This window comes from Myodes glareolus, chromosome 27, assembly GCF_982192425.1.
Source record: "Myodes glareolus chromosome 27, mMyoGla1.1, whole genome shotgun sequence".
In the NCBI taxonomy this organism is placed as follows: Eukaryota; Metazoa; Chordata; class Mammalia; order Rodentia; family Cricetidae; genus Myodes; species Myodes glareolus.
Genome location: NC_142052.1, coordinates 35,125,674 through 35,138,417, shown reverse-complemented (window position 1 = coordinate 35,138,417; position 12,744 = coordinate 35,125,674). Strand labels below are relative to the sequence as shown.

Sequence of the window (12,744 nt, the reverse complement as noted above, 5' to 3'; positions counted from 1 at the left end):
AGATGAGAAGCAATGACCTGAGCCTAGGAGTAGAAGAAATTGAGATAAAGACTGAGATGTGAAAGTAGGAGAAAAAAGGGACCCAGTTTTGGCCATATGATCCCTGCACTGTCACCACCATAAGCTTTCAACGGGAAATGCCCAACTGCCTGCCCTTCCCGAGGGTCCCTCGCCATTTCTGCCCCTGCGCGCCCGTGCGCGTCTCCAGGACGCTTTCTGCAGCGCGTGCTCACTGAGTTTGACAGCTACTGTTACCTCCGAGGAGTTTTCCAAAAGCGCTCGGGTTCCAGGGCCCGAATTAGACAGGCCCACACAATGGCTGGTTTGTGTTTTAGGCTCGCAGGACAATTTCTACAAACACGAGCACACAAAGTCGCTTTCTTTCCGCCGGAGGACGGCTTCCAGGTGTTTCGGAGGAAACTGGACCTGGGTAAAATTAAAGTGGACTTTAAACTCTCCCTCGGCGCGGTGTTTGAAGAGATTAGGTTGTGGGCTCTTTTTTTTTTTTTTTTTTTATGGGGAACCATACATTTTAAGACTTGAAAGGCAGTACATGACAAGGAGCTTGTCCGAGTAGTACTTGACCGCGGATCACACTGAGAATTGGTGGTTTTTCTCATCTAACACGATGTGTGTCCCTCCCCCCCCCCCCCCGTGTGTGTGTCTGTGTGTGTGGTGCTGAGGGCAGGACTCTGTATACGCTACCACAGTCCCCGGTTTTTTAGAACAAGGCTTTATTACCCGAGTCCGGCCTTGAACTCACACCCTGATTTCACCCTCAAGGACTGTGGTTACAGGCTCGTGCCGCCATCTCCCCAGTAATTCCTTACTTGTTTGCGTTTTGAGACAGGGTCTCCTACTACGAAGTCTTAGCTGGCCTGTAGCTCATTACATGCGCCATTCTGGCTTTGAGCTTGTGGTGACCCCCGACTCTCCCAGAGTTCAGGATTATAAACTCATGTTGCTAGACCTGGCGATATGATTCTTCTCTTTCTCGTTTTCCTTTCTTTCCCAGCCAATTTCTTAAAATGTTACTGATATTCAGTACTATGCTTATAAATCTTATGTATTCATTTATTTTACATCCTGAACGCAGCTTCCCCTCCCTCCTCTCCCCCAAGTCCACTACCCCCCTCCCCCTCCATCTACTCTTGATTTCTTTCTCTTCAGAAAAAAAGGGCAAGCAACCCTCGGACATCAGCCAGTCATGGTAGATCAAGTTACAGTAAGGCTAGGCACCTCCTCTTTAAAGTCTGGTGAGGCAATCCAGTAGGAGGAAAAGGGTCCCCAAAGCAGGCAACAGAGTCAGAGGCATCCCCTGCTTCCACTGTTAGGAGACCCACAAGAAGACCAAGCTACACAATTGTAACATATATGTAGAGGACCTAAGTCTGTCTCACGCAGGCTCCGTGGTTGTCGGTTCGGTCTCTATGAGCTCCGGAGTCCAGATTAGTTGATTCTATGGGGTTTCCTGGGATATCCTTGACCCCTCTAGCTTCTACAATTTTTTCTTCCCCTCTTCTGCAGGATTCCCCAGGCTCTGCCTAATGCTTGGCTATAGGTCTTCATCTGTTTCTATTGGCTGCTGGATGAAGCCTCTCTGATGACAGTTGGGTTAGACCCTAATCTATGAGTATAGAAGAATATATTTAGGGATCATTTCATTGACTTTAATTTTTTTTTTTTTGCCAGTAATGTTATCCTGGGTCTCTGGGTCATCCTGGCCCTCCAGACAGTGTCAGGGGTGAGCTTCCTCTCATGGTACGGGTCTCAAGCAGAACCAGTCATCTGTTGACCACTTCCGTAATTCCTGTGCCACCTTTCCCCCACCATATCAGGTAGGTAGGACAAATTGCAGGTCGAGGGTTTTGTGGCTGGCTTGGGCATCCCAATCCGTCCACTGGAAGGGCAAGAGGATTCTGCAATAGAATGCAAAGGTAACCAAGACTGAGGATTTTGTTTATTTGACATATTAAAGTGGATGAAGCTCTGTGTTAAACCCGTTGCTTAGATCTTATTTTCAATCATAGTAATACACCTGGAAGTTTTGAAAGTGATTTGTATTACATTTATTTGTGTTGGGGCTGGTGTGTGTGCACCTATACATGCACATGGCCTATGGTGTGTGTGTGTGTGTGTGTGTGTGTGCACGCCTATACATGTACATGGTCTATGGTATGTGTGTGTAAATCAGAGGACAGCTTGCAGGACTCAGTTCTCTCCCTACCATGCAGGTACCAGGGATCACACTCAACTCCACTACGCTGTATGTTTCTGCAGATTGGTAAGGGAAGCCTGATTGTAAGGAGAGATAAAGCCTTTCCACACAGCATGGGGAAGGTGGGCAACATCGGATCTGGTGTCTGTGCCTCTGGTTGCTCACCCGGTGTCTGCCTGCCTTGCAGTGCTCTGAGTAACCAGCCCTGGCAGCCTTACCCTCCTCTCCTGGGGTGTTCTCCTTCGAGGTTTCAATGCTATGTTTGTTAATCGTGATGTTTTCGGGGACTCTTTGTTCTCTGCTCGCTAGCGTCCCTTTTTGGCTCGCCCCTCCCCCCACCCCTCTAAAAATCACTTCCTACATTCTCTCCCTCATCCCATCTGCTCGTTCAGGGAGAGACTAGGATTGGAGGAAACCAATGGGGGCTGGGGGCTGGATGGTGGGAAGGATGGCATTCCATGCCAGGTTTCGCAGCTCCGGGTCGCTAGCCGACTTGCGAATGTTACCCAGGTTGGATAGATGAATAAAAACATTTTGAAAGTACATGTTGCTGTCACGGTTAAGCAATCCAAGGTTTATAAGGTTCGATCAGTGGTCGTCCGAGTCCTGAAATCTCGAGAGGAGTCTCCCTGTTGGCAGAGCAACCTCTGCGTCCGTGTCATGAGCCCAAACTGCAAGAAGAAACAAAACCTTTCTGTTTGGTTCTTTTATCGAGTATCGTGGAGCATTTCAACCTCAGGGACGCTCATGGAACCTCCTTTGATGAACAGCTTCCTCAGCAAATTAGTTCAAGTCCTAACCTGTGCAAAAACCACACAGATTCTCAAAGGAAGCATCCTGGTTAACATTCTGGAACTAATGAAACCATGGACCCTTGGTAATACTGGGCCTGCGTCGGTGGCCAGAGAGCTTCTGAGCCTCACTTGGAGGCTGACTCTAGAGTCTCCCCGCTGGGAGCATCTGAAAGTGTGTGTGAATCTGAAATAAACTTTCTGAAATTTCAAAATGCTTCCCCCTTCTCAGACATGCATCTTCGCTTTCTTGCTTTTGGTATTCATGCCATTAATAATAACAACATCGCTTAAAACATTTAGGGACCAGATAGAACTATGGTAATAACAATTACCAAACATGGTAATAAGACTAAGAATACAGGGACACCTTTGTCCTGAAAGGAGAAAGACATCTCAGAATTTATTTATTTTAAGGGAGCTAAACCCCACAGTTCAGGTGTTCAGCTCTGCATGCTTCTTCTAATTGGCCACTGTGCTCTCATGGGGTAAATTCAAATGTTCATCGTGATGGCTAAAAGCCATGGTTGTGGATCAAGCCTACTGATGAGCAGGGAAGAAATGATAGACAGAAATTTATATTATAAAGCCATCACTCTAATAGCTGGTCTAGAGAACCGCGTGGCTTGTGTTTATGTAGGGACAGCGAGAGGAGAAAGATAACGAATGTGGCAAGATTTTGAAAACTGCCAAGTGATCCCTGTCTTCCGTTGTCTTTCACTCTTTTTTGGGGGGGGACCCACCAACCAGCTCCCAAATAAACATGCACACAGAGTTTTATTCTTACTTATGAATGCCCAGCCTTAACCTGGCTTATTTCTAGTCAGCTTTTTTTAACTTGTGTTATCCCATCTACCATTCACCTTGGGCTTCTATCTTTCTCTATTTCTGTATAGCTTTCTTCTTTCTCCGTAGCTTGTTGTGTGGCTGGGTGACTGAGCTCCGGTGTCCTCCTCTCCTTGGTCTATCTTGCTCCTTTTTCCTTTCCCCCAGATTTTTCCTATTTTTTTCCTCTCTGCCTGCCAGCCCCTGCCCGGTCCGTCATTTCTCCTGCCTCGCTATTGGCTGTTCAGCTCTTTATTGGACCAATCAGGTGCTTTAGACAGGCAAAGTAGCACAGCTTTGCGGAGTTAAACAAATGCAGCAGAAAGAAAAGCAACACACCTTTACACGGTTAAACAAATGTTCCAGAGCATAAACAAATGTAACACACCTTAAAATAAAAACCCATGGCACCCTATAGTTTTATTCCAACTCCTTCAGGGACTCAAAAATGATAAATTATGAGAAAATGGTTGACTAGACATTTTCTGTGGAGCCTGAGTCTGCAAAGTCGGGCTCAGTTTACCAGATCCAATCTGCAAAATGCTCTTCTTCCTAACCTTTGGACGGTAGACAAGGCGACCTCTCATAATTGCCATAATCTTCAGTGTGGGTCACAATCAACACCCTTCAGCTGTAGTCAAATCGATTGTCTGGAGAATAGAGGCAAAGTCAGTTTGCATTCATTCACTGACTAATTGATTTTCCAATCCCTACTGGGTGCCAGCGTATTAGAGGTGCTGTAGAAAAGCTGTGAACAAGACAAACTGAGCCTTGAAAAGGCTCAGAGCTTGAACCACTCAGAGGCGGGGGTCCTTGGTGAGCCCAGAGACAAAGCAAGGAACCTCGTGAAGGAAGTGAAGTGGATGGCAGATTCCTGAGAGATTCTATGGCCTGAACAGCAAGAATCTCTGAATGAGCAGCACATAAAACGAGCTTAGGATAAGATGCGCACCCCACACAAGCACTCAAGCAGCGAGGCAGGGGTGAAGTAACTGCAGGCAGAGAGAGCAGGGTGAGCAAGGGAGAGAGAAAGGGGCCTCTGGAGGGAGTATAGCCTGGGAGACCCATAGAGGACTCTCAGCAGGTACTCGTAATCCGCAATCGGAGGGATCACCAGGAGATCCCGCTACAGGTGGGAGGGAGTGAAGGCAGAAGAGGCTAAGGCTGAAGCCCCGTAGGGGTGCTGTGGGGTGCACTCAAGGGTCAGGGATGAGGAAGGAGGAAGGAGGAAGGCGGAGACACCCGGATGCATTTTGTACGCGGAAGAAAGATTCACTGATGGGATGGCTCTGAGGCATGAGGGAGTATTTGGAGAAAGAATATGGATGAAGCCGGGTGTGCTGACGCATGCCTATAATCCTGCGCTAGCAACACTGAGTTAGGAGGATGAGAGAGAGAGAGAGAGAGAGAGAGAGAGAGAGAGAGAGAGACTCAGTCAGTCAGCGGTCCAGCATCAGTTTCAGCTCTACAAGGAAAATGAGTAAGATATAAAACACCCATAGTGAACTTTTTGTTTTAATTTATTATTATTATTATTATTATTATTATTATTATTATTATTGTTTTGGTTTCTTTTCCTTTCTCACTCCTTGGGAGAGATCTGCTGGGGAAGTAGTCTTAAGTGGGCCAGGCTTCCCCAAAGCACACTAAGTCCCAAGGCAGGCTTTCCTCATCCTTGGTTAAGCAAAAGAGGAGAAAGAGGACCGTGAGAGAAACTGCCAGGTCCTGCATCCTTTTGGTTTGCCTGCCTCACCTTTCTCTTTCCTGATTCCATGCAGAATGGGGCTCCCACTGTACCCCAGGGTGACCTGGATCCTACGATCCTTCTGTCGTTGCACCCAGCCCCTTGTTTTGATCGCTTTCTGGTATGATAGGTTTTTAATGTGTATTTTGGATTTCTAAAGTGATCTGAATTCCAAAGACTGAAATTTTCTCAGTTTAAATTTGCTCGCATTCCCAGAAGCTGGCAGGATTCCTGGATTCTGAAAAATCAAGATAAAATACCTTACCAAAAACATTTGGATACCAGCTCTTGCCAAGAGGACATGTTTACGACGCGCTATCATATTTTACCCTCGTATGTGACTGTGTGCTTCGAGCTCCTTCTGGGTTTAAAAATGAAGGGGAGAAAGGGATAATTGATCCATCCCAGTAATGCAACAAAATGAGCTTTATTTTGAAATCCTTAACTATATGATTACAAAGTCAATGAGAAGCAAGAGTAATCACATTTATGTTTTTTATTTTTATTGCTATTTATTTATTGGTGTGTGGTTTAACCATAAAATATTGTGACTCTGAAAGCCTTCCTAGCCTACTTTTATACCATGGAAACATCCTCTCCCTTCCTAACACCACAGCTCTTAGTATGGCTATGGCAGATCTAGTCCAGAGATTTTTGTTTCCATTCATTTTGGAGCGAGGCGCTCCCACACTAAATGAGGATCGTCTGAAACTCACTGTCTAGCTCTGTCTGGCTTAGAATGTGTGGCAATCGCCCGCCTCAGTCTCTGAGGTACCAGGATTAGCAGCGTGAGCCACCAAGTTCAGCTGAGCCCTCTCTTCCAAGACCCATCTTCCAGTGCTAGGGGGATGCACAGGCTGGTGCGCCCTGAGTTCAAGTCTCCAGCGCCCATTCGAAACAGGGAAGTTGGGCGTGGCTGCTTCTGTGACTGTCACCCCAGCTCTGTGGAAGGCAGGGGGACCAGAAATGCTGGGGATCACCAGCTGCCACTTAGCTCCAGGTTCAATGGCAGACCTTGTCTTGAGGGACTAGGGTAGAGCGTGATAAAGCAGGAAGCCCAGTGTGGTCTCCCCAACTCCTGAAAGCCTGTAGCCTTGGTGTGTATGCGTGCATGCGTGCATGTGTGCATGTGTGCATTCTTGGTGTGTGTGTGAGAGTGTGCGTAAGTGCATATGGATGCCAGAGTTTGGTCTTGTATCTTCCTCTATCACTCTTCCATCTTACTTTTTGAGGTAGGATCTGTCATTGAACCAAGAACCCACCGATTCAGCTAGCAGAGTTGGCCAGTGAGAGTTTTCTGTCTGTTTCTCCGGCACCGGGATTGCAGGTGTACAATGACAAGCCTGGCTTTTTTTTTTTAATGTGGGGGCTGGGGAGCCATCTCTGCTTCTCATGCTTTCTTGGCAAGCATTTGGCTGGCTGAGCAATCTCTGTAGCCCCTAAAGAGCTGTTCAGAGCCATGTCTAAGTTTCAGTTCTCCTGTTCAATGGCTGATTGGTGGAAGAGCCCATATGACAAGGGAATCTATGGTATAGCGTGTTTAGGCCCTTGTCTAATTATGAAATTAGAAGCAGGGTTTTAGCACCTGCTAAACTGCCCTAAACTTCTTTCACTGTGAAGACGAGAATGAGGAACACCTTCATGTGCTCCTGAGTTCCAACAGCCCTGGGATTGGAGGAGTGGCCATCTCAGGCAGTTTCCAGACCATTCTATGCTCTGTGGTGTTTCATTTGCTGTAACATAATTGTTTGCAGGAAAGCAGCAAGGGTAAAAGAATTATTCTCCATTTAGGATTCAGGAAACAGATTCTCGGCACGCGGTAGCAAGTGACTTGATAACATATAACCCCGAACAGGCTTTGCTAACCCGAAGGTGGAGCTACCTTCTACCCTACACCGCCACAGAGCAACAATAACTGCTCTGTGAAGTCAGAAATGTGTTTGACCCTGAATCGTGAAGACAGTCTAGGAGTCTGGCAAGAGAGAGAAAGTCTTATTGCCAAGGCCTGGGAGAGCTGTGCTGGCTCTGCTTCCTCTGGATGGATTTAAGTAAATTCACAGAAGAGCGCGGAGCAGATCCGTGAGACTGAGCCTTCTTATCTGTCCAAACGTTTCTTTCCCCCACGAGAGAGAGAAGGGAGTAGCTGAGCTGAGAAACAACGCCTAAGGAAGCCCTTGGAGCTGTGTAATTCTTGCTTTTACCTGCAGCAGCGGCTGGATGCCAAATTGGATTGAGGCAGCAAAATACATAGGACAGAGGAAGGGGGGTGTCTAGATTCCTCGAGGAGAAGACTCAAGATGAATATGAAAATGTCTGAGTCATCAGGAGGACTAGAGGGAGTTGGAACAGGTTAGATCCAAGTAGTTAAGCCCTAGTGACAACATAGCAAGCTAAAACTCGTTTGATCGGTGTGTTAATGTCTAAAATTATTCTTCAATGGTAAAAGGATGCTTTTAAACAAGAAGCTAACCTTTCTTCATTTGGAAAAATTCTACAGGTTCAATATATATATATATATATATATATATATATATATATATATATATATATATATAAAGCCTTCCTTGCGATTATTTCTCATGGTACAGCCTTGTTTACCCAAGGAATCCATAAACTCAAAGGGCACACAGGTCAGGCAGGTAAACTGCAGAAGGCAGGGCTTAGAGACACAGGCAGATTTTATACAAATGATGGGACACCAAAGAGTTCCTGGCTAGTCAAATGAGGCCGAGAACTGGCTGTCAACGGATGGCTCTTTCTGATCATGTGACACATTGCCCCCTGGTGGAGATTTCCTCCATTCTGGCTTTGGTTTCAGGGAACAAGGTGACAGCAAATTTCTCGGTGGTGACTTTCCGTCAGGAAGACTGTCCTGCTGGGTGGGAGAATTGCCCACTTCCAATATCCGTGCCAAGGCTGTCTTGGCTTGGCAGCGAAGACCAAAGCGAAACTCAACACTGACATATTCTCTTTAGAGTATTCAAACACAGAAAAATAAACATTCAGTGCGTACATATTTTAATACTAATTGGTACAACACAGACTTATTATAAAGAATTAATTATCAAATAATCAGGGTGTATGTTGGACACAGTTAAAGCAAAGAGTTCCAAAAACACTAGATAAGAGTCTTGGACCATTGTGCCTGCAGGATTGAGTGTCTGGACCATGGTTTAGGCAGGCAGCTGCCCAAATTCCTAACTGGTACTGAAAAAAACCTCAAATTCCATTTTCTCATCTGTAAAATATAGAGATAATAATACTACCTATCCTGCAGGGCTAGAAGGGCACCTTGCCTCCCATATCTCTAGGGCTTGGGAGGTTTCTTGGTTTTGGTTTTGGTTTTTTGAGACAGAGTTTCTCTGTGTAGTCCTGTCCATCCTGGAATTCACTTTTGTAGACCATGCTGGCCTTGAACTCAGAGACCTGCCTTCTCTTCCTGGGATTAAAAGCGGGCGCCACCACTGCCTGGAAGGAAAGGGTTTCCTACCTATGAATTCAGGAAGGTCTGGGTTTGTGATCAGGACAGGCAGGTAGGACTGGCTTATCTGCAGAGCACACCCTGGGCCCCGACTGGGTGTGGTTACTCTGTGACTTCCTCATTCTCTCCTTCAGGGTTGATTTCTTTTTAACTTTGCCTTCCCAGGTCTGGAGCCAAGCACGTGAGAGTACACGACTTTGGGGGATTGGTTTACCCATATTTAGAGCGTATTAAAACTGTGTCCAGTTTACCCATATTTAGATCATATGAAAGCTGTGTCTGCTTAAAGAAGTCTGGATACTTGCTAGAAAATCGCAGGAGTCCGTCAGACAGAACTGCTGTCAAGGGGAACCTTCTAGAGGGTGAAGTGCTTTTCTTTTTCTTTTCTTTTTTTTTTTTGTTTAAATTCTTCCCTCAGTGATTACTTTCCAACCAGACTTTCCCCTCCCTACTCTCCTCCAAGTCCCTCCCTTTACCCCTCCCCTTCCCTCTAGGTTCACTGGAAAGTGTCCTACTAGGCTCATATGGCCCCCTTTCTTTTCTAATTTGGAAAGAGAAATAGCAGAAGTTTCCAGAATTCCAAACAGAATTTAAACACTAATTAGAGAGTTATTGGGCCTATGAGTTTGTGTTCATAAATATATAACTGATACGTCATCCAATGAAAAGTATCAGTGCCTGGAGTGAGGGAAACTTTTCCAGAGGACCTGGGTTCAAGTCCCAGCACCCACATAGCTACTCATAACCGTCTGTAATTCCGGTTGCGGAGAATCTGACACCCTCACACAGACATCCATGCAGGCAAAACACCAATGCACATCAAATCAGTAAATTATAAAAATACATAAAGCCATCTACTTTTTTGTCTTCCCTATTTAGACATGAGAATGTAATGAAGAAGAATGAAGCATTGATAAGGAGTAAGATCTAGTCATTAAACATTAGGGAGAAGAAGCGTTTTGTTTCAAAGAGAAGACGCAGGTTGCAGATTAGTATCAGATATGAAGTGAGATGATTAGCCGCATAAATACTCTGCAAATAAATATAATAGCATGTATATCTTCAAATCATTTAGCAGAAAGGCCTGTGTAGTTGTTATTCTAATACTTTGGTCAGAGATAATGGATTCTTTGTTCCTGAACCATCAAGTCCTACTCAGGGTGAAAATTGCTCACACTGGCTTTTCTGTTTGTTTGTTTTGGGTGCCAGTCTAGCTTGGAACTGCTATAGCTGAGGATGACCTTGAACTCCTGATCCTCCTGCCTCTGCCTCTGCAGTCTAGTGTGCTAGGATTAAAGACGTGCCCCCGTGTACGTGGTGTTAGGGGTTGGAATCCAGAGCGTCACCCTTGCTAGCCAAGTATTATCAGTCCTTCACATTCCTTTATAGTTGGGCTTCCCGGGGGATGGTTAGGCTACACACAGCATCTCCAGGCAGCAGCATTAAGTAGAAGCCATTCAGAGAGTGGGGGATGCTTGTCTAGGAGGTAGAGGCAGTAGATGGAACTTGACTATGTGGTCAATCAATCATGACATTTAAAAAGATATGTAAATATTTAGAGCCATAGCGATGTCCTGAAATCTTTGTAACAAAACACCCCCTCCACCCTAAAACAGTACTACAAGCAACACAGCCAGGCACGTATCCGTCACATAAATGTGCTATTTTAATGAAATGGGGGAAACGAGAAAAATGCATGATCTTACACAGAAACTCCAAAGTTTTCTGGCTAATATGTACGCTCCAAAGTAAATGACATTAAACCACTGTTGAGAACAGAGATGCGGCCTCCTAATTTAGTCTACACATGAGCAGAAGCTTCGGTATCTTCTGGGAAATTTTTGAAACTATCCATCTTCTCAAATTTTCTGTTTGTACAAGGCTGGCTGCCATTCAGCTCCTGCAGACACAGGCTGCTTACCTGACTCATGCCTGAAGGGCATTTCTGCCTGCTAGAGGAATGCCTCCCAGCCATGCAAACCCACTAACGGCTGCTTGGCAATGGGAAAATAACACGCGGAGATCCTCTACTGACAACTTTAATTAGATCTCAAATCATGGCATGTTTGCACTGCCAATGGTGTGTTCATGTGCGTGGTGGAGAGAAACACATAGGAAAAGAAAAGTGCACACTTTTATAGAACAAAAAGAAAATATTAGTACTCTTACAAGACCTTCTAAGTCGTTCTATGTGGAGAAAAATGCATATAAAACTTAAAACCTTAACTCAATGGTAAATATGCATGGAACTATGGGCTGCAGGTCTATTTCTGCTATTTCTGCTGTGAAATGCAATCCTGAAGTTGGATTTCCAATGTCCTTCACTGACAGGAAGAATGGCTCAATGAAGGTATAGTACCTTAGATCAGGTGTGCAAAAACTTTCAATCACACAGCACCGTAAAAAAAGGCCTTAGTTCCTGCTGGGCGGTGGTGGCGCACGCCTTTAATCCCAGTACTGGGGAGACAGAGGCAGGCAGATTTCTGTGAGTTCGAGGCCAGCCTGGTCTGCAAGAGCTAGTTCCTGGACAGGCTTCAAAAGCTTCAGAGAAACCCGGTCTCCAAAAGCAAAACAACAAACAAACAGTAAAAACCTTTGTTCCCGTGCAAGCGTGGACCTTCCAAAGCCCTTCTGACACCATTCCCCTGACTCGGGATTGTTTGTCCTAGGAGCATCTGCTGTCTTGCCCTTGAACGTTCCTTCATCCCCACTGTTCTGCCCACTCACCCAGCTGGTGCGATCTTCCTGAAGTCTCTCCTATTGACTTGGCATTCGACTAACCGGGGTGTGTCATGTTCCCTGTCACTTTGGAGAGCCCAAGCGTCTGCTCTGAATCATTTACCAGTGTGTTTCATAAGAACGCCTCGCAGCCAATCCTGGGGTCCCCTGCTGGGTAAGTCTCTTTATCCACTCACAAGGGAATGTTCCAGTCAATGTTCTGGCCCACAGCCCAGGGTGGAAAAGTTTCAGCTACCTGAAGAGACCGAATCTGTAAACTTCTGAGGCGACACAACCAGATACTAGAATGCTTACTCTTGGTGCCTTGACTAAAATCAAGGACATAAAAGAGCAGGTGTGCATTTACTATATGATAAAAAAAACCCCACAGTCATTAAATGTTTCCTCCCCTTTTAAGTCAAGAGAGGCCCTTTAAGTGAACTTTTATTGTGAAGAGTAGAAAGAAAACTCAGGTTTTCACGGAGAAGCCAAGGGAGGATCAGATGCCATGGAAGAGGAAAACAGGTTGTTCTCCCGATTCCGACCCACATGTTGGTTCTTGTCCGATGCGTTAGCAACCCACACGGGTGCCCATTTATCTTCATCTCTGGCGTTTTTACAGCTGTTCTTTATCCATTAAATACAGTCCATGGTGAGTTTTGTTTAACCCTTTCCAGAGTGTTTCCAGTGCGGGCTGGAGAGGTGGTTCAGCAGTGAAGAGCACGTGCTGCTCTTGCAGAGGGGACCTGGGTTACATTCCCAGCACCAACATGGTTGCTCACACTCATCTCTACATCCAGCTCCAGGGGATACCCTCTTCTGGCCTCCCAAGCCCTGCACACATAGGGTGCTGCTGCATACATGCAGATAAAATATTCATACACGTAAAATAAATAATATTTCCCCCCCAAACATTATGTGATTATGTGTTACAATTTCATTAGAATACCATTTTTCCCGTAATGAA

At 45.6% G+C, this 12,744-nt stretch overlaps 1 long non-coding RNA gene across 3 annotated transcripts; it reads right to left on the bottom strand.

Annotated features, from left to right (window-relative positions):
• Positions 1-1,656: 1,656 nt before the first annotated feature.
• On the bottom strand, positions 1,657-11,933 carry LOC125414155 (uncharacterized). 3 transcript variants are annotated; one of them, XR_015000078.2, is made up of 4 exons: positions 11,787-11,926; positions 4,358-4,484; positions 2,763-2,889; positions 1,657-1,919 (listed from the first exon to the last, which is right to left on the bottom strand). It is a non-coding gene; the product is annotated as an uncharacterized LOC125414155 (long non-coding RNA). The 3 variants fall into 3 exon arrangements; XR_015736855.1 differs by having other exon boundaries at positions 4,392-4,484; positions 11,787-11,920; XR_007236170.3 differs by lacking the exon at positions 4,358-4,484 and having other exon boundaries at positions 11,787-11,933.
• Positions 11,934-12,744: the final 811 nt, after the last annotated feature.